The sequence below is a fragment of the Narcine bancroftii genome, chromosome 6 (assembly GCF_036971445.1).
Source record: "Narcine bancroftii isolate sNarBan1 chromosome 6, sNarBan1.hap1, whole genome shotgun sequence".
Classification (NCBI taxonomy): domain Eukaryota; kingdom Metazoa; phylum Chordata; class Chondrichthyes; order Torpediniformes; family Narcinidae; genus Narcine; species Narcine bancroftii.
In genome coordinates, this window is record NC_091474.1 from 146,292,020 (window position 1) to 146,317,933 (window position 25,914).

General features: G+C 38.8%; 1 long non-coding RNA gene across 1 annotated transcript in view; it reads left to right on the forward strand.

Annotated features, from left to right (window-relative positions):
• The window catches only part of LOC138737618 (uncharacterized), a 37,221-nt gene extending 15,882 nt beyond the window's left edge, over positions 1 to 21,339 (forward strand). The window contains exons 2-3 of the long non-coding RNA XR_011341071.1: positions 17,948 to 18,096; positions 20,699 to 21,339. This is a non-coding gene — a long non-coding RNA (uncharacterized lncRNA). The remainder of the gene's footprint in view (positions 1 to 17,947; positions 18,097 to 20,698) is intronic.
• Positions 21,340 to 25,914: the final 4,575 nt, after the last annotated feature.

The following is a 25,914-nucleotide window of genomic DNA, read 5'->3' on the forward strand; positions in this document are numbered from 1 at the left end:
CAAGCCAAGTTAAGAAAATGGAATTAGATGAACTCTGATCATTCGGGAGGCAGAGGGGGTGATAGACAGGGGTTACAGGGACACTATCACACTCAGGAGGCAGGAGAAGGGTAGATGGGTGACAGTCAGGAGAGGGAAAGGGTGTAGGCAGGCAGTGCAGGGCACTAACTGACTAGAGGACATAGAAAGATAGATAGATAACCTTCAGTGTCATTGCACAGGTAGAATTAAATTGAGTGCACATCTTGATGGTGCACACATACATCAATAAAATATAAAAACAACAACATATAAAACAATGCAATATTCAATGTTTGGTGGTATTTAGTTCATGTTTAGCTTTGGGGTAAAAACTGTTTTTATGTCTATCAATGATTTAATGGACCTAAACCATTGACAGCAGGGCAGCAGGTCAAACAGATGTTGACCAGGGTGATAAAGGTCCTTCAGGATTTTGGCTGCTCTACTGAGACAGCGAGTTCTGTATAATTCCTCCAAAGAAGGCAGTGCGCAGCCGATAATCCTCTGGGCCGTACTGATGACCCTCTGAAGGTCCCTTTTGTCAGTTGCCGAACAGTTGGCAGACCACATCGGAATGCAGTACGCCAGCACACTCTCGATGGAATAATGATAAAAGGACACCAGCAATTTCTCCTGCAGTTTGACCATCTTAAGAATCCTCAGGAGTCATGTTGGATGGCTCAAAACTTCTTTACAGCTAAACGAGGGCAAATTTGAAGTTATCCTATTTGGTTCCCTTAATTCTACCAAAATTATCTCCAATAGTCTTGGTAACTTATCCACCCTCATTAAAGCCCACATCAAATCCTTTGGTGTGATATTTGATTTTTCCACCTTCAAGTTCAACAAACAAGTTCATGCAGTAGTAAAAGCTAGCTTTTTCCAGCTTCACACCATTGCCAAAATCAAAATTTTCCTTTCATTTAAAGACCTTAAGAAAGTTATCCATGCCCTTATATTCTCCCATTTAGACTATTCTAACTCTCTATATACGGGAATTGGTTAGTCGTCATTATCTCGACTGCTACTGGTGCAGAATGCTGAAGCAAGACTCCTGGCAGGTGCCAAGAAGAGGGAACATATCACCCCTATTCTGGCCTCCCTCCATGGGCTGCCAGTACAGTTCAGAACTGATTTTAAAGTTCTCGTGTTTGTCTGCAAAGCCCTTAATGGACTAGCCCCCCACTTATCTCGTGGATCTCCTAATTGCACTTCAAGACTGCTCAGGTTGGCTAACTTGGGTGCTTGGCTGTTCTGCACTCAAATCGCAATCTCAGAGGAGAATGTGAAGTGGAATAAGGAGGGGGATAGAGAGAGTAAACATAAGTAGGCTTTTTCCACTGAGAGATACAAACCAGAGGACATGGGTTAAGGGTGAAAGGGGAAAAGTTTAGGGGAAACATGAGGGGGAACTTCTGCACGCAGAGTGGTGGGAGTGTGGAACGAGCTGCCATCTGAAGTTAAGAAGAAGAATTTGGACAGGTACATAGATGGGAGAGGTATATAGGGCTACATACTGTGAGCATGTCTTTTGGACTGGGCCAAAAAAATGGTTTGGTACAGACTAGAAGGGCCAAATGGGCCTATTTCTCTGTTGTAATGTACTATTGTTCTAAGTGGTTCCACATGGTAGGTTGCTCTGGAAGGTTCACTCACATGGGATCCAAGGTGAGATAATAGATTGAACAGATATTTAATTCTTGGACTAAAGCAAAGGGTGATGGTGGAAGGCTGCTTGCTATAGCGGCAACACCATTGGTGCAGACGTTGGGGAGCAACCTAACGCCTGACCTAATGCTGACAGCTTCATACAGGCTTTAAACAGCCTGTTAAAGGAGCCATCAGTGATTTTAAAAAATCCAGCAACCACGGGGTCTGTGCGCAAGATGGCGGTACCTGTGCTGGGCAGCATACCATGAGGGGTTGCAGACTCTGGGGGAACAGCAGAAAGGTGGAGATGACCCTATAAGATTGTGACCACGGTCGCGGACCAGCGAAGGGCTCCCCATTTGAAGGACCCACACAAGCTGCAGATTGTTGGCGATTTGTGGTCAAAGAACATGCACAGGCTGTGGGCTGCTGGAGACTGTTTCGTGGAAACCAGGTATCAGAACCAGGATCCAAGAGAGTGCTAAGGGCAAGAAGGGGTCCTGAAGGACATTGGGCATTGAAGGTTTCCTGATCGTATCAGAGGTTTCAATCTGGAGCTTGTATTGCTGATGGTTTGAACTGGAGTCTATGTGGCTGCAGAGGCTGTGGGAGCTCTGGAGGCGAACTGAGGGACACCCAGTGCTTCTTTTTCTCCTGTTGTTAGGGGAAGCAGGCAATGCTCATGGTGACTTTGCCTTACAGCAGACAAAACATGAAATATATCATGTATATTACATTTTTATTGTATTATCACATGACATTGAAAAGAACTTTTAAACCTTTAGTGGTGTGCCACAGGGTTCAGCGCTGGGCCCATTGCTGTTTGTCATTTGTATCAATAATTTACATGAAAGTGTTCTGAGGTATAATGAGGTTTGCAAATGATGTTAAAGTGTCCTGTATTGTTGATAAAGAAGATTATTACCAAATGATGAAACAGGATTTTGATCAGTTGGGCAGAAAAATGTGAGCTGCGGCATTTTGGGAGATCTAACATGGGTAGGACCTACACAGTGGGGTCTGTGGAGTGTTTTGGTTCAGAAGGATCTGGGATTACAGGTCAATAGTACTTTGAAAGTGGTGTTACAGGTGTATGAAATGGGCTGCCAGAGGAGGCAGGGTATTATTGCAATGGTTAAAAAAAAATGGAGGGATACATGGATAAGATGTTTAGAGGAATATGGGACAAACGCTGGCATGTGGTACTAGTGTGAGTGGGACATTTTGGTCGGTGTGTGCAAGTTGAGTTGCAGGGCTGTATGACTCGAGAACTCTCCAAAATTCTGCCACTCATCTTAATACAAGAGCCATTTTGAAGTGGCCAATTAACAAATCATTGCATACATCTTTGGGATGTGGGAGAAAAGTGCAGCCCTAATGGGAAACACGCACAGGCACAGAAAGAACATTCAAACTCCACACAGACAGCAGGATTGAACTCAGGTCACTGGAGCTGTTCTACAGCTGCACCATCATACCACTGTACTCAGTACATTAATTTTTTAAAGTATTTTATTTAAAGTTTTCAACCATGTAATTATAATTATAGAGTCAATACTTGTTTGGAAATTACAGTGGTTACATGATATTAACCCCTCCCCCTGACACACCCACCCCTCCTTTTTACCCCCAACCTCCATAAAGATAATTATGACAATAGATACAATATATAGTTATCTAAAATAATTATGGAGTAAGAAAAACGTAAAGAAAAAGTAATATCAATCTGGATTGCTCAAAGGATTAGCTCACACACTGGGATCTTACAAAGTATTTATATTAAGCAACTTTAGGGAAGATTATTACAGGCTTTAAGAGGCAGGAAGTACATTCTTACATATTTAACCCTAAACTTTGCATATACGGGCTCCATATTTGTACATAAGTAGAATATTTATTTCTAAAATTATATGTCATTTTATCCAAAGGTATAAAACTTTGAATTTCCAAATGCCTTCTCTCTATACCCAGTGATTTCCAAGTCACTCCAATACACTTCCTTGCCACCACCAAACCTATTTTAATAAATTTAACTTGATAAAATTATAGTTTTAATTTAGGTCTTGTCCTTTCTATATTCCCCAACAAAAATAAATCCAGATTTTTGTGGAATAACGAAAAGCCAACATGGCCTGTTTCCGCTCCGTAAGTGGTTATATGGTTATGGTTATAACATCCCGACTAATCTGTTCCAAAAACTTTCCTAAATCCGTCCAAAACACTTTAACTTTAGAACATGACCAAGAAGAATGCAAAAAGGTTCCTATTTCTTCACCACGTCGAAAAAATTTATCTGATAAGCCCAATTTCATTTTATGTACTTTTTGTGGTGTTAAAAATATCAATACATTAGTGTGGTTAGATTTAATTGTGCAAACAAGGGGTGGAAGAAATTAAACTGAAGCACAGATAGATGACACATCCACAGTGCAGGCCTTCAGTTAGAACTGTATTTGCAATGGATGATATCAAAGGACCCAGGAAACTTATGGTAGATGTGCCTTTCACATGCCTAGAATCAAAACCCAGAAGAAGGCAGTAAGATTAAGAGGTAATTTTTAGTTCTTTTTTGGCAGGCAGAGATAAATTTGGCCTCTGCATTTATTTGGTTTAAACCTGTGTTTCTCAACCTTTTCTTTCCATTCACCACTTTAAGTATTCCCTCTGTCATAGGTGCTCTGTGATTAGTAAGGGATTGCTTAAGGTGGTATGTGGGTGGAAAGAAAAAGTTTGAGAACCACTTGTTTAAATGCTTCCAAAGGGTTCCCTTTTACTATTATCAATTTTAGATATGTTCTTTGTATTAACACCATGTAATCTATTTCTCATGAAAGAAGAGAGTGCAGATGCTGTGATTGCAGTAAATGCACAAAGTGCTGGAGAAACTCAGCAAGTCCCATAGTGTCCACGGGAGGAAAGGATATATAACCCACGTTTGGTGCCTGAGTCCTTTGACAATATATCAGCAAAAAGCAGGCAGGCACTTGCATCTGTTTCTCATTGCTGGCTGTCTGTAGAAGGTTATATATATAATGAGTAGATCACAATGCCTTTTTCTACATGGTTGAGCCGTTCTGTCTCTAGAGTTTCATTAACTTTAGTTTTCTCACTGATGTTGTGTCTTCTGTCTTCAACTTGACATAAGAGCTAATGTAGATCTTGGATTCCTTGGGAGAACCAGGCTGGATAAGTTTACATGTGCAAACATCTGAGGAAGGCCCTTCGCTGGGATCAGGTCGCCATTGCTTAAGCCAGTAATGAGACTGGAGCCAGGCTGCGTACTGAGGGGTGGCAACAACAATCATACTGGGTATAAAATGACTGAAACACTCAGCAGGTCGGGCAACATCTATGGAAAGAGAAAGAGCTCAGGCTGAGACCCTTCATCAGGACTCTCGTCCTGGCACAGTAGCCCTGCTTCTCCTTCCAAGGAAGTTGTCTGAACTGCTGCATTTTCTGTTTTTACTTCAGATTTTCAATATCTTGAGTTTAAAATTTTTTTTATTTGCAAATAAAACCTTAACTTGCAGGTTTAGAAGTTTAAGTAATGGGGAAATGTGTTGGGAATTAATGCATTGCAACAAAAAGATCATTCACATCACTGCAGGTGATGGAGAGAGTTGACATGTTGGGGTGCCACACAAGCAAGCTGTTTGACCAGGATGGTGTCAGACTTCTTTAGAGATCCCATCATTGCTGCTTCAGTGAAAAATACCCCATCCTACTTCGGACTTGTCACTTCCAGCAGGCAGAATGTGTTTGGGGAGTCAGGAGATGAGTTACTTGCTGCGGGAGCTCTCATCTGCTCCTGTGGCCATGGTATTTATGTTGATCTATTAACCACTTGTAAGAGTGGGATCCATCAATTATTATGGCTGACGAGTGGTCATAGAACTTATTAAAAGGAATTGTTGACCTGCAGTAGAGAGGTTCCCAGAAGCAGTAACAGGGTTTCTTTTGTTTAAGTTGCATGGCTCTTGTAGATCTATAACCTCACCAGAAATGTACCCACAGATAGGCACAGGCTGATGAAGGGATGTGTTTAAAAGTAAGCAGGGGTGCTAAGGTGATCAACAGCTTGCAAAGCATGATTGGCTACACATGCCAAGAAATCTACAACCATATGTGAACTTCCTGGCAAAGCTTTCGAGATTCTCGGCTCCAAGTCCACTGAGAGCCACACACTGTGTGGTACCATCTGCTGCAATAACGCTCCAGCTAATGTGCACCACAGGGGCACGCCTGACAAAGTAATGGTCACTCGAGGCAATCTGCTCGGCACTCATCTTCCCCAGCCAAGCCAACCCAATGGTATGGTGCTCTGGTTTGACAGACAAGTCCTGAGCCTGTCACCAGCTGCAATGCTTCCCTGTCAACCTGAGCTAGTTATTTAAGGGGGCTTTTATTTCCTCTAAGATTGTGGGCATTGCTGCCAAGGACAGAATTGATTGCCCATTCCCAATTGTGTTGGAGAATATGTCAGAGCCACTCTAATCCCTGTGGTGTAGGCTAGGTGACTGTTTCCAGGAATTCATCTGAGTGTGATGGAGGAATGGTGATAATATTTGCACATTAGGATTATGAGCTTCTGAAAGGGGAACAGGAGGCTGTGGTACCGTATACCTGCAGTCCTGCCCTTCCAGATTTGGAAGTTGTAGCCATGAGGCAAAGCCTTGGGCGATGATCCATTTCAACTTCAGACCATGCCTTTGTGTGCTGGCAATGATGAATTGTGGTGTCAGATAAGCAGACTGTTTGACCTGGGTGGTGTCAGACTTCTTTAGTGTTTCTATCACTGCTGCACCAGTGAAAAAATACCCCATCCTACTCCTAGCCCTCTCCCTTGCAGCTGGTAGAATAGGTTTGGGATGTCAGGAAGTCAGTCACTGTTAGACCTCTCATCTGCTCCTGTGGCCATGATATTTATTCTGACCCAGTTAAGTTTCCATTTATTAATTATTCTCCAGATATTTGTATTGGGGGATTTAGAAATGATCGTGTCCTTGAATGGCAAGTTAATTTGACTCTCCCTTGATGAAGATCATCATGGCTTAGTGCTTGTGTGGTATAAATCATAGTTGCCAGAATGTCATTCAGGTCTTGATGCATGCAGGAAGAGCCAACTTCTGTATCTGACAACATGCAGGTGGAACCGAACACTCCCACACCAGTGAGCATCTCACTTTTGATCTGATATTGGAGGGGAGGTCGCTGCTAAAGTGTTTGAAAGTGGCTGCACTGAGGAACTCACACAGTGATGTCCTGGCGTTAAGGTGATTGGCCTCCACCCCTATGGTTGATGCCTGGACAATATTTAGTGGGCTCCTGGGTCTGATCCAGACCTCCAGTGTTATCTGTTTGCATGTTTTCCCTATGAACACACAGATTGCTCCGGGCACTCCATTTTCTTCCCACACCCCAAAGATGTGCTTGGTTGGTACATTGATTGTAAAATCCCACTGGGTGGCAGGAGAGTCAGGGTGAAGTTAATGGAGGTGTGAAAGAGAAATGGCTACATGGAAATATGTGAGGGAAAGGGATTGATGGGATTGTTCTGCAAGCCAGCCAGAATATTAAATATGATGATGAAAATCGATTCAGTGGGCTGAAGAGTCTCATTGTAGGCCATGAGAAAATATAAATGTGTGCATTTAATCTCAGAACTTTTCTTTATTGCAAGAGTGGTGGGCAAGTATATATTAAGTTACCCCACTCCAACCTCTTCAATGTTATTGTCAAGTGGGCTACAAAATAAGCACAAGAATCGATTTATCCATGAGAGCTATTTAGGCAGAGGTACTGCACCTTAGGTTAATTTGAACCCATTTTGTAGAGTGTTTAAAAGGGAGCTGTCATTTCATGCCTGCTGGAGATTGTTCCTGTGCTTAGGAAAGTGAGGAATGTCATGACACCAGGCGACCTTGGTAGAGCTACAAACATAAGGGGCATGAATTAGGAAGTTAGGATTGGCAGCACATCACTATTGGATATCTGGGACCACTGCATTCTGTAATAATATGATGATGAATATGAAAATGAATCTCCTATGACATCGTAAAAGGATTGCCTGAAATATTGCTAAGTCAGTTTTTATTATGTCTAGTTTTGTTTGTATTTATTGTCTTTTTAATTCAATCAAGTATATTATTGTAATTGTTTTTAGTTATTTGTTTTATGAAGTACCCGTTCAGTTGCAGCAAAGAATAATTTTGTGCATTTGTACATAATATAAAATGAAACTCGTTATGATTGTATTTTCACAGCTCTGGTGCCCACTGCATTGTTTTTCATTATAATGAGGATTGGGTGGGAGGGAGTGTCAGAACTTTCCCCTTTTGACATTTAATCAGTATTTCTAATGAATCTGGCCTTTTGTAACTTTTAGTGATACAAATTAGACAGGTAGAGAAACTCAAATTTGGCTATTTAGCCACTGAGAAAGAAAACATTCAATCATCAACAAAATGGACATAAAAAAACTGAACTCAAATGAAAACTGTGATTACTAAGATTTGTTTATTAATGCAGGGTAACACAGCAGGCAGTAGAAGATAGAATACCTTTTGAGTTAACCTCTGAAAAGAATTGATTTGCAATATATGATTTGATCTGGAGTGATAGCTGAATATATTTTTGAGATTGTTCAATGCAGAGAAACAGATAGTGGTTAATCGCCAGCCAGTTTCTCCTGATTTTCTTTGCTATGGAATCCTTTGCCTCTACTTATGTCTGAAACCAAAATCCACTTCAATGAGCCCTGCCAAGTTTCACAATTATGTTTCGTACCCTGTACATGGTGCAGACCCAGGAGAGCAGAAAGCGGCGACACAGTGCTGCTCCAAAGGGTTCAACCGCTTTCGTCCAGGCTTTAAAAGGCCTATTAAAAAAGTCAATGGTGTTTGTAAGTAAAATCGTGCAACAGGGAAATCTGTGCACAAGAGGGGTTGCAGACTCCAGGGAGCAGCAGACTCCAGGGCACTAGAAGTAGGACACCCCTCATTAAGAAGGAGAAATAGAGGAGATGACTCTACAGGACAGTGACCATGGCAGTGGACCAGAAAGGGGCTCAGCGGCTGAGGGAATCACGCAGGCTGTAGGGAACTTGCAGTTGGGGACTTACACGGGCTACTGGAAACTGGCTCATGGGAACCTAGTATTGGAGCGGGATTCATGAGGATGCTAAGAGCAAGGAGGGCTCCCGAATGGCCTCAGGTGCTGAAGGCTACCTGATCATGTTGGAGGTTTGAATCTGAAGCTCAGGTTGCTGATGGTTTGAACAGGAGTCTGTGCAGCTACAAAGGCTATGGGAGCATTGGAGGAAAAACCACAGAAACTCATGTCTCTGAAGGGACCCTCTTCTACTTTTCTTTCTCTTATTGTTTGTGGCACCAGGCATTGATCGTGGCAACCCTTCCTTTGCCTCAAGGCAGACAAAATTTGAAGTATATCATTACCGAATATATATGTTGAATAGTCGATACCATGTCGAAGTACACACCCCGACTTTTGGCCCCAAAATCTGATATCTTCCATGTATCACATGTAAAAGTTGAGCCCGCCCTCCCCCCCCCCTCCATTTTTGTCCCCAGCCACCCGCCCATCCAAACTCCTGACAGGCCAAATCTGGACTTAACACCCAATTCTGTCCGCCTGCCCATCTGAGCTGCAGAGGCCCTGAACATGGATTTACCACCCTGTGGTGAATGTCTGCCAGGCTGCCTGTCTCCCCTCTGGCGAACCTTGCTGTACTAACATTGGCTGCGCATTATCTCTACTGTTAAAGACTCTGCCCTTGGATATAACTGTATATGCACCTATTGTCTTTCATTATTGAGCCATGAGTTTCTACTAATAAAAGCCATGATTATTGTTTGACCACATCGTCTTTATCTACTTCATCGACTGGCACTTCACACCTGGACCCACCCGCCCACCAACCCGAGCTCCCGACAGCAGGTACTTACCGTGGTCGTAAGTAGTATGAGTATAATAGTCGACATTGCCGCCCCGCCCCCCAAATTTACCCTAAAAATTGGTCACAAAATTTGACTTTTACACTCGGTGTATTACATTTTTATGTATTATTGCGTGACAATAAAACGGATCTTGAACCTTGAAAAATTCCAGTTGCAGCTTTGATATAATCAGCTGTACCACACAACACCACCTAAAATAGCATTCATAATGGAATAAGCAATCAAAATTGTCAATTTTTAATCCAGGTCAATAATTATTTTCCACATGCTGTGCCATCGTGTCCAAGGGATGACCCTCCTTGTTAACTTTATCTTCTTTCCCATCACAACTACATCCACAAAGATCAAAAACTGCACAGCATTGTTACTGCCACGTAACCAAATAAGCAGCAGACAGTACCCAGAGCTTGTCACGTAGACTAGAGGTCCTTTCCCTCTCTATTGTGCCATTGCATCCACATTTTGGCCATCCTTAAGCTTCTCTCAGTTCCTAATTTACATTGCTTGTTTCCCACCACTCTTCGTCCTCACATCAGCAATTGCCCTGTCAGTCTCCTCAGCCAAGATACGACATTATGGATATGGTGAGATGCTCCTGATGATAAAGAGCCCACATTATAAATTGGTTCATGAGTTGAAACAGATCGATTAGTTGCTCTTCTAATTCATTTCTGGTTAGGAGCAGGATCATCCTTGGGGAAATTTGCCAGGGTAACACCGAGTGAGCCTGTATACATCATGCTCAATCTATATGAGCCCGTTCCTCTCTCAGGGCACTAAATGCAAGTCAAGGTTATCAGAAGTGTGAACAAAAGAGCAAATTATCTTGTTGCTCTCCCATAATAGGACAATCACTAGAAGAACTCTGCAACCATCAAAGCCAAGGTTTACTTCTCCCAAGTGCAGTCTGTTTGCTGTATCATCGCACACTTCATGAAGATTTGTGTGAAATAGTGGAAGAATGGGCAGGGCAGACTTGATGGGCTGAATAGCCTATTTTGCTCCTATGACTTATGATTCGCACCCTGACTACCATTCTGAGAGGCTATATGTGTTCACTCCTTCCATGGTGTTTCTTTTATTTATTTAATATTTCACTGTGAACTACTTCAATAACTATATATATATAAATATATATATATATATATATACATATATATATGTGTGTATGTACAAACATTCATCATTAAAATATGCACAGTGACATTTTTCCCCTTTTCCCCCCACCCTCCCCACCCTCTATAACATAAATCAAAAGTTAAAGAAAGTAGAAAAATAAGAAAAATAAATAAGCAATAAAAGATTACAAAAGAAAAAGAAAAAAGAAATCATGTCATCCTAAATTCTATATTTAAGTATTTTCGTATTTAGAGTTTATCATTTTAAGAGGTGGAGGTCTGAAATTGGTGGTTTCTAGTATACTTTATGTATGGTTTCCAAATTTGCTCAAATAAAGCATATTTGTCTTTTAGAATGTAGGTATTTTTTTCTAATGGAATACACTTGTTCATTTCTATGTACCATTGTTGTATTTTTAACGTTGCTTCCATTTTCCAAGTTGTGCATTGTTTTGCCGCTGCAAGTGCAATCATAATAAATCTTTTTTTAGTCCAGTCTAATTTTAGGCCTAATTCTTTGTCTTTTATGTTGTTTAACAGTTTAAATCTTCCCAAAAATTTTTACTTTTGTACATGTCCAAATTGCGTGTAACATTGTTCCAATTTCTTGTTGACAACCAAAACATCTGTTTGACATTGTTGGATTCCATTCTTTCAACTTTTATGGTGTCAAATATAATCTATGAAGCCAATTGTATTGTATCATACGAAATTAAGTATTTAATGTATTATTCATGGTTTCTGTGCATAGTTCTTCCCATGTTTCATTCTTTATTCATATATTTAAATCTTTTTCCCAACCTTGTTTAGGTTTGTACATTGTTTCATCATTTTCCTTGTATTGCAATTTTCTGTACATATTTGTAATAAATTATTTTAATATCGCTGTGCCTGTAATTAAGTATTCATAGCAGCTATCTTCAGGTAATCTTGAGCTTGTTCCCAAATTTTCTTTTAAATATGTTTTCAACTGATAGTATGAAAATATCGTACAATGTGATATTACGTATTTGTCTTTTGACTGTTCAAGTGTTAATAAATTATTTCCCAAAAAGCAATCTTTTATTCTTTTAATTCCTTTTCTTGCCCATTCTTTAAAAAATAAATTGTCTATTGTAAAAGGAATTAATGGGTTTTGTGTTAGTAGCATTTTTGGTATTTGATAATTTATCATCTTTCGCTCCAGATGTATTTTCTTCCATGTTTTTAGTATATGATATTTAGGATATTGGTAAGTTGTTGTGTTGTACCAGTTTTTCATCCCATTTATCAAGTACAGGGTACATTTTCCGGGACTTTTTCTCCTAATTTGAGCCAATCTGGTTTTTCTCCCATCTGATAAAATTCTGATAGGTATCTTAATTGTGCTGCTCTATAATAATTTTTGAAATTTGGTAATTGTAGTCCTCCTTGTTTATACATCCGTGTAAATTTTTCTAAAGCCACTCTTGATTTTTTTACCCTTCCATAAAAACTTTCTTATTAATTTGTTCAGTTTCATAAAAAATTATTTTGTCAAGGGGATCGGTAATGTTTGAAATAGATATTGTATCTGTGGAAAGATATTCATTTTGATGCAGTTTACTCTTCCTATTAAAGTTAATGGTAAATCTTTCCATTTTTCTAAATCTTCTTGTACTTTTTTATTAATGATTGGTAGTTTAATTTATAAAATAATTTAAATTGTTATCTATCCTGATACCAAGGTAACATATAGTCTGTGATTGCCATTTGAAAGGGAATCCTTTTTTATGTTTTGTATAATTGAGGTTGTTCATTGGTATCATTTCACTTTTATTGATGTTATCTTTGTATCCTGATATTTCTCCATATTCTTTCAATTTTATATATAGCCTTTTTATTGATTTATTTGGGTCTGTTAAATATACTATAATGTCATCTGCAAACAAGCTAATTTTAAATTCTTCATCTTTTACTTTTATTCCCTTTATCTTAGGTTCCCTTCTTATCAGTTCTGTTGATGGTTCTATGGCCAAAGCAAACAGAGAAAGTGATAGTGGACATCCCTGTCTGGTTGACCTATTCTATTTAAAGTAATGTGAAACATACCCATTTGTAATTACATTTGCTAAAGGTCCATTATATAATGCTCTAATCCAATTAATAAATTTTTTGGGGTCATTTGAATTTTTGTAGTATTTTAAACAGATAATTCTATTCCACCCTATTGAAAGCTTTCTCGGTGTCTTATTTATTTGTCCTGTGTGGATTAAATTAATAAATTTACAGACATTATCTGCCACTCTTCTATTTTTAACAAATCCTGTCTGGTCTAGTTTTACTAATTTCGATATATAATCTGTCAATCTATTCGCTAGTATTTTTGCAATTAATTTATAATCTGTATCTAGCAAAGATATTGGTCTTTTCTGTTTTTGGAATTACTAAATTATTGCTGTTTTACATGAGTCTGGTAAATTCTGGGTCTCTTCTACCTGTTTCATTACTTCTAAAAAGGGAGGTATTAATAGACTACTAAATTTTTTATAAAACTCTAGAGGGAATCCATCTTCAGCTGGCGTTTTATTATTCAGTAATGCCATTAATGTATCCTGTATTTCTGCAATTGTCAGGAGTTTTAGTTATTTATTTTGATCTTCCACTTGTAATTGGGGTAATTCAATGTTTGATAAAAATTCATCTATTCTGTTGTTTTTCCCTGAATTTTCGGTTTGATATAATTGTTTATAGAATTTTTAAACATTTTCATTAATCTCCATTGGGTTATATGAAATCTGTTTATCCTTTATCCTTGTTGCAAAGATAGTTCTTTTTGCTTGTTCTGTTTTTAGCTGCCAAGCCAATATTTTCTGGGTTTTCTCTCCTAATTCATAACATCTTTGCTTTGTTTTCATAATGTTTTTCTCTACTTTATATGTTTGTAATGTATCATATTTTAACTTTTTTTCTGCTAATTCTCTCTTTTTCCCTGTATCTTCCCTTCTCATTAAATCTTTTTCTATAATTACTATCTCTTTTTCCAACTGTTCTATTTTCCGATTATATTCTTTTTTAATCTTAGTCGTATAACTAATTATTTGTCCTCTAATAAACGCTTTCATTGCATCCCATAATATAAATTTATCTGTTATCGAATTTGGAATTTGTATTTGATTTGAAATATATTTTGATTTGTTGTTCAATGCTTTCCCGAAAATCTTGTCTTTTTAACAGTGTAGGGTTTAGCCTCCAGCTCTGTGTTTTCAGTGGAATATTCTCTGAATCAATTGTCATTAATAAGGATGAGTGATCAGATAATAGCTTTGCCTTATATTTGGTTTTTCGAACTCTTCCCTGAATCTGGGCTGACAACAAAAACATATCAATCCTAGAATAGGTTTTGTGTCTGTTTGAGTAATATGAATAATCTCTTTCTTTTGGGTATTGTTTTCTCCATATGTCAATCATTGAGTTTAATGTAAATTTGGCTGCTTTATTGTTTATATTTGTCTTCCTGGTCAAAATCTCCCCCTCGTAAAATGTGTCCCTGTGTGTCTGCTATTTTTAAAAAGATGTTTTGCATAAATTCCTGGTCATCTTTATTAGGTGGATAGATATTCACAAGTTCAAAAATTCTGAATAAATCTGGCATTTCATCATTACTGCTGGGTCTGTTATTACTTCATTTATCTTAATTGGTAGATTTTTATTAGCTAATATAGCAACTCCCCTGGATTTTGAGTTGTATGATGATGCCACTACATGACCGACCCAGTCTCTCTTTAACTTGCAGTGTTCTAATTCAGTTAAATGTGATTCTTGTATAAATGCTATATCTATTTTGTCTTTTTTAAGTAATGTCAGTAAGTTTTTTCTCTTAATTTGATTTTGGATTCCATTAATATTAATAATCATATTGTTCAACATACTCATCTTAATCATCTTTTCTGAGTTCTCTTCCACCTTTTCAACCTCTCCATCTCTCTCTTTTAAAATCAGACTTTAAATTGTTCTTATTCTTTACTATATGTGACAACACAACTAATAAGAAATTAACAAAAACCATAATTAAATCAAACAATACTATTAAAAAACACAACATTAATTCCCCTTTTATTGAGTTGTCTTTGCCACCTCACAAGACAACCACAACTCCCTTTCCTATTTGGGTTGCGATATTAACCGCAAATGTCAACTGATTTCGCATGGGTAGATTTTATCCCTTTCCTTTTCCCAGCCCTCCCCCAGAGAAAATACTTTATATTGTTCTTAAAATATAATAAAGCCTTTAAAAAAAAACCTTAAATGTCTGTATTCAAATTATTAACATTCTAACTAATTATTATGCATTATTTTAATATTTCCTTTATTCCTCTTCTTGTTGCTTATTCAGTAGGTGGTTTGCAAAGTGATGAGTTTCTCTGGGTCTGAAAACAATGTATTTTGTCCACCAGGGATAAATACCTTCAAGACTGCTGGATGTCGCAACACAAAATTATAACCTTTTTTCCATAGTATATTTTTTGCTGAATTAAACTCTTATTGTTTCTTTAAAAGTTCAAAACTAATGTCTGGATAAAAAAATATATTTTTCCCCTTATGTTCTAGTGGTGCTTTATTTTCTTTCACTTTTTTTCTTGCCAGTTCTAATATTTTCTCCTTCGTTGTATATCATAATAGTTTTATTAGTATGGAGCGTGGTTTCATACTTGGTTGTGGCTTTGGTGCCAAAGTTCTATGGGCTCTTTCAGTTTTTATTTCTTCTTGAAGTTCTTCCACTCCCAAGATATGTGGGATTCATCTTTTTATAAATCCTTTTATGTCTCCTCCTTCTTCGCCTTCTTTATGCCCACTATTTTTATATTATTTTATCTGTTGAAGATTTCTATATCAATTTTTTGGGCTAATAAATCACGTATTTTCTTAATTTTTTTATCTCTATCTTCCAACTTTTCTCTTAGCTCAGTCACCTCCATTTCCATACCTGTCACTCTGTCTTCCACCTCATTAGTTCTTTTTATCATATCTGTCATCGTTTTCTCTATTCTTTGCTAGAAGAATCTGTTTTTTGTATAGTATTTTTAATAATACTGAATTCAGTCATTATTGTGTCCATTAGAATTTTTATTTGATTATCAAAATATTCTTTGTCAATCATCTGTTTATGATTTTTACTTTGTATTTCTTCTTGTAAGCTTTTATCTTCATCTTGATTTTCTTTCTCAAGTTCTATTTCTGGTTTTATGTGGCTCCTTTTTTCATTAATATTTCTTTTATAATTTCTCTAATTGCCGATCCATCGTCTCGCTGTCACCTTTCGTTTTTACCATTTATTTCAATATTATTTTTATTATGTACGTGTGAGGATGTCTCCTTTGTGGTCCCTCCAACTGTCAGTGGAGTATCTCGCCATTGGCGACTGTCTTTGCCGGCTTCTCACGTATTATGTGTATCTCGCATGCACAACTCGTCACTGTATATCGACTTCTTTGATTGGGTCGTCTTCTTGGGGAGAGTCCCCTGGTTCTGGATATCGGTAAGGCCTTCTTCTAGTGAATTTATAACTCTTCTTCAGTCATTATTGTTAACTTTTCTTTCTTTGGTGTCATCTTTAAATTCTTCTTGTGGTTTTTATCTTATGACTTTTTAGTATTTTTCTTTTCTGCCTTGTTTTTCAATCTTTTTAAAAAATTAAAAAAAAATTTTGTCTGAGGAGGGCTGGATTTTTCCCGACCAGCCACTACTCCATCACATGACCTCTCACTCCTTCCATGGTGTTGACTCTTCATCAAAACTTCAGAGTTGCTTCTTCTGATTGAACTTAGAAATAACAGGAAAGTGGATAACATTATGCATGTTCCCAGGCATCAGACTCCTGAATCAAACACTCCACTACTCCAACATTTGGCACTGCAAGATATTTCCAAGAGAATGGAAAAATCACTTCAAGGATGATCTCAAAGTGTCACCTTCACTGGCCCATGGGAATCCATGGCCAGTGACCGCTCAAAATGAAGAAGGCATTACTCACCTCAAGTATCCACAATGCAGATACTTGGAAGCTGTGCATAAATAACAGACAAAGCACAAAACATCCCAAACAACCACTGTGTACCATCTGCCCACTTTGCAGCAAATTCTCTGGATCCACAGAGGGCTTGTCAAAATCAATAAACTGGAGTAGGAGCAAAGCATCTCCAGTCCTGAGACTCCCCAGAAAGGAGAATCTTATTATTTTATTATAATCTGTGCAAATCCTTAAATCTTTGATGAACAGATATATATATATATATATATGTATATAGATGGAAATTTTAACCTGCAGCCGATTTCCATAGAATAATGATATAGACTGTTAATTGTATAACATCTACTAATAGTCTAATCAGTTTTCATGTCTAGGGTTCAAGGAGCACTTTTCTGTTCTCTCCTATTGTTGGCCAAAGTGACGTAAGGCTATTGTGTTGTTCATTCCTCTTCCTGATGATAGAGTGCCAGGTTTCATCAACCTGATCCTTTGTCTTCCCAGATCATTAAATCTAGCCTGGCTGACAGGATTTCCTGCTTGATCCAGCACTTATCGTCTGCATGGAGTTTGCACATTCTCCCCGTGACCACATGGGTTTCCTTTGGGTGTTCTAGTTTCCTCCCATGACCCAGAGATCTACAGGCTGGTGGGTTAATTGGACACAGTAAATCACCCCCAGTGTGCAGGATCAGTGTAAGTAGGTGGTTTGTGGTGAACACAGACTTGATGGGCCGAGGGACCTGATTCCTTGCTGTATCCTCTATGATGTAAGATTTGGAACAAGTATCCTTTCCACTGCCTTTTTCAAATTCAGAATTTGTTTGAACTTTCGATTGCTTTCAATCCATTTGATGCGACTTTCCAGTTCATTTTCCTTTGTGCTACTGTGCACTCAACTTGGCTGCTTGTCAGAGAATATCACTGGCAATTTCAATACACCACTTAATTTTCCATGTGCTACATAGTGACACGGTTACAGGTTTCCCTAATCCTACAAAACAAGTACAATCAAATTATCCTTGACAGCATGAAAAGAAAGTAAGAGGAATGTGAGTGGAATGGTTCTGTATATCTGGCAGAATACTCGGCACTGAAACTGAGAATTGCCGTTTGTTCTGAAAAATGGACAGATATAGCATGGCATAACAATGCAGTTCGGAACTTCTTATGGACTTGCATTTATTCTATCCCAGGAGAGATGCTTGCATCCAACTAACAGGAAATAAGGGAAATGGAATTTCTGAAAACACGGTGTCAAACAGGAAACCGAGCATTCCTGCTTCTCCAAGACTTCCTCTCCACAGTTGCAGTTTTAGAAATATGGGAAGTTGTCTTTTAAAAGGTAAACTGTCTGATGTTTAGATGAATAAGTTTTCCTATTAACTGTGGCCATTTAGAAGAATTTTTGGAACATTATGCTTGAGGGTTTTTGCTCATTCAAGGCTGGAAGAATCACAGTTGCTTGTTCTTTCCTCATTTATCCTTGTCTGGGAAACTGCAGGAAAGCAAGCGTGAGAGCTGGGGGGGTGCTTCAGATTAATCAACTAAAATTACAAAGTGCAGCGAGTAGAAACACAACCTCACTATACCCGAGACCAGGATTCGGTCCCGAACTCGCGTGCTCTCTGTGTATTGAAAGCCCACATTGAGGTAGTATCACCTTTATTTGTTGAAGGGATGGGACAACTGTTAAATCCTTCAGACTGTTTACCAGAGAAATGTATATCAAGGAAAAAAATTGATGTCATGCCAATTTTGTTAGTAAATAGAATGATTTGGTTTGTACTAATGAAATATGACAAAGTAATGCACTTTTATACATCTGATTCCTTGGTTTTGATATAGTGATATTGAAGGTGTGGAGATATTTATTAAAATCAGCAAGAAAGAAATTTGCATGTGATGATATTGACATAATGCAATTGTTCTTGGCTTTGCCAGAGACAGTAAGTACAGAAGGGTTGTTGAATCAAACAGTGAGGTGTTTGACTGCATTCTGTTGATTATAGAAAAAGGTTTTGGTGAGGAGAGGATGAAATATTTGCTCACCAACTATGATATTATGATTCAAGCCTCTCCGAAAAATGGCCTTTTTCTCCAGATCCCATCATCTGTTTGCATGTGAAAACATTAAAGTCGGGCAATTGCCCATCAGTAACCTCTTTTCCTTTCAGCCAAATTTTTTTCCTGGTAGAATGTTGCACATCTGATCAAGAGAAATACCTAGTGTGGAGTTTTGTTCAGCCTTTCCAGTGAACTGCATTGTCTTTTGAAGAATGCTGTTAGAATACATGCATCAAAAAAACAGGCCACATGTTGCGATGCAGAAATATCAACCACTTGCAAAAGAATTATGATCTCAAAGGTCAAGAAGAAATTCTCAAAGAAATCAAGACCTACTTAATAACAAAAAATCTTTGTGGAAATTCTGAGACCTTCAAATTTATCTGGTAAGCACGTAAAAGTAGGCCATTTGGCCCATTGAGCCCATGGTGGCCACTAGAGGAGCAATCCCATTCATTCCATTCTCCTTCCTCGTTTCCTTGGACCCCTTAGCTTCCTTTTTCTTATGCATGTCCACCTCCACTCTATTTGTCATTCTTTTGTCATAATCCACACTAAACGATAATTCACAGCAGCCACTTGACTAACCATAAAGCTTCCCAGCCACTCTGCCCCCATGCATGGAAGATTCAAATAACCCTCCCCTCCTCTCCCTCTCTTCCACACTTAACTCCAATCCTTCCACAATTCTTTCACCTTATTCCTTCATTCCACAAAATTGGAGGACTCAGATTTCTGAAGGCTTCCTAAAAGTTGATTCATGGATGACACTTGATATTAACCATTTACGGAGCGGAAACAGGCCATGTCGGCCTTTCGAGTCTGCACCGGATATCCATCTTTAGAGATTGGTTGGTTAGAAATTGCATGAATTCCCAGTGACTTTGAGACCTCATCATATGCAAAGTAACTGCTGATATTTCTTCCAAAAATCCAAGCCATTATCCGTAAAGTAGAGGTGATTGACCAATCAACAGGCAGCCAACCTCATCCTGCATCCGGACACATTTAAAGGGCAGAGGTCTGAGAGGAATAAACAAGGATAGTGCGAAAAAGAAGCAGCAGTGCCTTCATGGACCTAAAATAAAGATCAGATTTAGTCCATACGACATGTTTTTGGAATGCTTCCAACCTTTCAGTTCCTCACACCTGCTTCCGTCCCCAGGTTTTGTGTTAACTCAGTACATTACATATATTCATGAGAATGTTACGAGGACAACCATCCTGAGTTAAAAGGAGAGCTTGGATAGATTGAGAGTTTTCTCCCTGGTTTGTAGGAAGCAGAGGGAGGACTTTATAGAGGTTTATTAAAATCATGAGGGCAATAAATAAGGTAAATAGTTATAGCCCTTTCCCTGGGTAGGCAGTCTAAAGCGAGAGGGCATAGATTTAAGAAGGTAAGAGAAGAAAGGTTTAAAAGGAACCTGATGATACCTTGATCGCACAGAGGGTGTTAAACATGTGCAACGAGCTGAGAGGGGTGTGGTTGAACTGGAGACAATAACTGTGTTTAAAAGTCATTTGGACAGGTAAAAGGTTTAGAGGGATATGGGCCAAACTTACACAAATGGTATTATCTTAGGTAGTTGACCTGATCAGCATGGACAAGATGGGCCAGAGGGGCCTGTCACTTTGCTGTACAACTCTCTCTATAGCACCTGCTCACTCCAGTCAGGACTTTTCACCATAAGGAAGTTTTTATCCCATCATTTGGGATTGCATTAACTTGGGTCTATGATTGAAAAGACATGTTGAGCCATAGAACATTTGAGTAAACTAATCTGTGCTGGTGTTTTTAAATTCCATGCAAGTCTGTAATATCTACTCTCCATTATACCCATACCTCTATTGCAAGTACTATTTCACTGTTTCTTTTGCAGACTCTGGTGTCTTGAAGAACTAGAAAAAGACTAATGGGAGCATGTGCAGAGATTGCTCAAGAGCGAAAGTAACGTAAATTTATTTTTATGTGCACTGAATGTTCTAACCACATTCTTAATAGTAAGTCATACCAGAATACACCAGCAGATTATTTTCACCTCTAAACTTGGTATACCTAGCTCTATGTGTAACTTTACTGAAAGGTCCTGACACATTGATATAGAGCAATGTTTATTTCCATCCCCAAACGCTGCAATGAACAAATACTTTTTTTCAATCTGTCAAAATAAATTGGGCTGAATTAGCTTTATTTTCAACCTGATGGAGATTTTTATCACAGTTCATTCACAGATGGCCATTCTTGCAGGATAATTGGCATAAAAGCATTAATGAATTCCCACATTTTCTCCAGCCTATTGAGACTCGATTAAATGGTTTCTACATTTTGTGTCAATCACTAATGCAGATATGTCCACTTAAAAGTGATCCAGGCTTTTGCAAATAAGGAATAACAAAAATCATGAATCCCTAAAATAAAACCTACTAATGCAAACAACATTAAACAAGTCAGACTGGAGCTACGAAGGGGAACATAACATTTTAAAATATTTTTATTGAGTTCAGTAGAATAATCTCATATACATGTTGTATTAATATAACAGAAAGAAGATATCATAAAATATACATATTATATAACTGGTAAAATGCACTAATTAACAATTTCCAATTTTTGTTATTAATTATTGATTAATATTGTTAAAATTAAAAATAAAAATCATATTAATTACATTATAAGCAATCTGCTCATAACTTGGTACAATATTAAATAATGTAATGGGCTAGGACTATCATATATCTTTGGCTTGGCTTCGTGGACGAAGATTTATGGAGGGGTATGTCCACGTCAGCTGCAGGCTCGTTTGTGGCTGACAAGTCCGATGCGGGACAGGCAAACACGGTTGCAGCGGTTGCAGGGGAAAATTGGTTGGTTGGGGTTGGGTGTTGGGTTTTTCCTCCTTTGTCTTTTGTCAGTGAGATGGGCTATCATATATAAACCCTAATTAATCAACTTATTTAGAAAAAAAGCAAAACTAACGCTAATCTAGCATCTCCATCTAATCAAGGTTACTTATAAAAGTAAAGAAACACAATTTTTGATGATTTTTCATCAGTACACTTTCAGGGAAAGGCTGATTAAAGATGAGTGAGAGGGTGAAAAAATTGATGTGATCTAAATTTCAATGCAAATGTCGAGATTGGCTGGCGAAGGTAACCAGGTGGAACAAGAATTCTGAAAATGGAAGGAAGATTCCTGGCCAATGAAATAACTTTGGAGGAGGAGGTGCATGGTTGTGGTGCACTGTTAGCCAGAATCAGACACACACAAAGATAAAGACTGCACAACAGGCTTTAATCCACAAAGACTTCCACAGAGCCAGGCTGGCTGTGGCTGCAGCATATCTGAGTGAGGCCTCGGGAGGCCGGCGCAGGCTTATATCCCGGAGGGTGATTGACACCCAACCGGGTGGGGCTGATCCATTCACGTCAACTGATTGACAGCCGGCCAGGTGTTGTCCTGTCCCCTTACACTCCTGCAGATACAGAGGTTGCCCCCTGCAGTAGGCCGATTGTGTACCACCACAATGGAAGAACTCAAATGGGATTCATTGTGGGGATAAAGATGAAATTTTGTAAGGAATAGTTGATTGGAATCAGAGAGCAAAATGGAAAGGGTGAGATGTAAAAAGCCATTGGTATTTAAAAACAAAACCAAAACTTACTGAAAAGGCACATCAGTCAACACCTGAGGAAAGTAAAAGACATAATGTTTCAGGTCAATCCTGGTCTGACAAACTTATTCTCTGAATTTCTAAATTTTTTGGCCTAGCTGAGGAAGGGCTCAAGCACAAACATTGAATGCCTTTTGTTTTCCATGGATGCTGCGTGACCTGTTGAGTTTCTCCAGCACTTCTGTGTACTGCACTAGTCCACAGTATCTGCAGATTTCTTCTTTTCTTCCAGTAGTTTCTACTTTTGTTCAGATTCACGGCATCTTTTTGCTTTTCATTGATATCTAGATGTTGTTAATGCCTAATGATTCCTAATCCCTAAAGGAATTAATGGAAGATTTTCATTAAAGTGCCAATGGATTTAAAGAATTCATAGTGACTCAGTGGCATAGCCAGTAGAGTAGTTTCCTCACTGTTTCACTAAGCAGTTCCTCTCCCACCAAGGCCAAACAAGGACAGAGTGTCTCTGGTCCTCACTTTCCACCCCGCCAGCCTTCACATCCAACACATTATCCTCTGAAACCTCTGCCAACTTTAGCATGATCCCACCATCAGCCACATCTTCCACTTTTCTATCCACTGCTTTTAAAATTAACGTCAGCCTAGAGTAATATCAGATCAATTTAAAAAAACTCAATGTTTTGGGCCTGCTTAGGGCCCTCCAGTAAATTTCCCAAAGTCCCAGGCACTCAAAAACCACTCATCGCTGCTTTTTCCAATCAACCCAGTATTGTGTCTTCTTCCCCTCCTGTTGAGTGAGCAACAGAATGAATGCTCAGTCCATTATTGTGGCCTGGTGTCAGATCATTCCTTTCACTTCCCAGTACTTTTGTCCCTTACATGGGCCTTTAAATTTCAACTTTTTAATTTTTAAATGTTTTTAATTCTCCTAGGATTTGGGAAGACTGCCTCCAGGAAGGCAGCAACCCTAGGATGAGGTGCTGGCATTGGATGAGATGCCCCTGAAAATGGCACCAACCCAGTTCCTTCATGGCCAAGGTTCTTTCTCCTCTGGTGCTGTTCATTTCTAATGTAATGGGGCTCTCTGTTCATTGGGGTATCATAGCTCATTGTGTGAGTATCCACTTTTCCAATCATATAAAAGCGAGCTGAGAATTGGTGCATAGACCCACAACCTTTGACTGAAGGCAAGTGTAAGCCTGCTGAGCTGAGAGGGCACAATGGTAAACAATAGGCTATTACTTTCTGATAAGATAGGCTACTGATTGTTTAAAAGCATTACTCAAAATCTGTATTCTAATTCAGATTGACAGTAATGGATTCTGCAAGTAACTAAGGAGCAACATTATTAACAATTGCCAACAACACAGGATCACTTTGGTGATAAAGGTGGATTATCATGAAACTGAAGCTTCGTTCTAGTGCTGATGAACACCCTGTCACATGAGATGTTCAACAGAGGTTATTTTCTTTCATTTGCTCACAATATTTGGGCATAGCTGGCTGCCCTGCCTTCATTGCAGGGACAAAAATACAGAGCATGCTGTTAATGACCCAGGACCAAAATCATAATTCGGGAACAAACTTTGTCGATCAGATAACATCTGCCAAGATGGAGAGAGAGTTTCAGATCACTGACTTTTTTAATATTACCTTCTTTAAAAATGTGTGTTTTCTATCCTCGCCTGTCTTGCAATGATAAATACATTAAAAAAAACCCCACTGAAATAAACAGCAAGGGTGCTGATTTAGCTGGAATTTTATGCGCCATATGTGCCTGAATGTTTTTAGTTTATTTTAGGTCACCGGCTATTTCAAAGGACAGTAGTTCCTGTATTAGTCATGCACACCAAAGGTAGTCGGTGTTGGCTGGTCAGCATCACAGTCCCCAGGCATCACAATTTTTTTTGCCATAATTACCAAATTATACTAGGATGATCCTGTTATAGTCATTGTTAATCAAACAGAACACATTTTACAGAAATGAATACAAAATCCTGAGAGAGATAGATCAGTGAATGCAGAGAGTCTTTTGTCCAGAGTTGGGGAATTGAGAACGAGAGGACATTAAGGTGAAGGGGAAGAGATTTAATAGGAATCTGTGGGGTTACTCTTTTATTTACACAGAGGGTAGTGGGTGCATGGAATAAATTGCTGAAGGAGGGCGTTAAGAAACATTTTGATGGATACTTGTTTACGATAGGTTTAAAGGGATGTCGGGCAAACGCAAGCAGAAGTGACTAGTGTGGGTGCGACATTTTAAGTCAGCGTGTGCCAGATCACCGTGCTTCTGTGCTGCATGACTCTACTACTCAATGATTCTATTGACCTCCCTGGGTCTTGATTGCTTTGAATGGAGCTGATTATGGAGATTTTCTGTTCTTTCATTTTAGATATATTGAAGTTTAAGATTAAATTTTAAATTTAGATATACAGAACAGTAACAGGTAATTTTGGCCCACGAGTCTGTGCTGTCCAAGTTACAGCCAATTAACCTATATCCTCAGCATGTTTCGAAAGGTGGGAAGAAACGAGTCCCCGGGCAAAACCCATGTACAAACTCTTTGCAGACAGCTCGGGATTCCAACTCCGGTCCTGATCGTGCCACTATAAAGGCATTGAGCTAACTGCCACGTCAACCATGCTGCCCCCTATGCCAACCATGCCATCTCAAATCTTTCAGGAGCACTGTTCCTGAAGTTACAAATGAGCATTATTAGCCTAAATCTACTGCCACCTTACTTTATACATTGGTTTTGTTGCTCTGTTGTTTGAGCATAGAATTAGGAGAACAAGAGAGTCGACCTGCTAAGGAGGATTGCCCAGCAAAAGAGGAAGGAGAAGGGATGCCCACAAGAGGTAAACCCAGAAAAGATCTTTGAACAACAGTTCTACATCCACTGATGAGAAGAAAATATAAGGAGCTTTAGATGTCACAATAGCAGCTATGGAGCAGTGCCACAAGGCTGTCTCTCCATCAAGATGCATTAGATGAGTCAAACAAGCCATTTGTGTACTGGTATCTATATATACTTCTACATATTTAAAATGAGCATTTGTATTTGTTCTGAGTATGAATTTTATAAAGCCTCAAGGCATAAAAGTGGAATCAGGCCATTTGGCCCATCGAGCCTCCCACCATTCCAACATGGCTGATTTACTATTCCTTTTCAACCCCAATCTCCTGCCTTCTCTCCATATCCCTTGATTCCCTTTCTAATCAAAAACTTACCTACCTTATCTTAAGAATGTCCAATGACTGGCCTACACACCCATCCACAGTCATGAATTCACTACCGTCTGGGTAAAGAAATTCTTCCTAATGCCTGTTCTAAAGGGACTTTTTAGTATTTTGAGGCTGTGCCTTCTGATCCCAGACTTCCCCACCATAGGAAACATCCTCTCCTTGTCCACTCTATCCAGTCCTTTCAATATTCGATAGATTTCAATGAAGCCATGGAGAG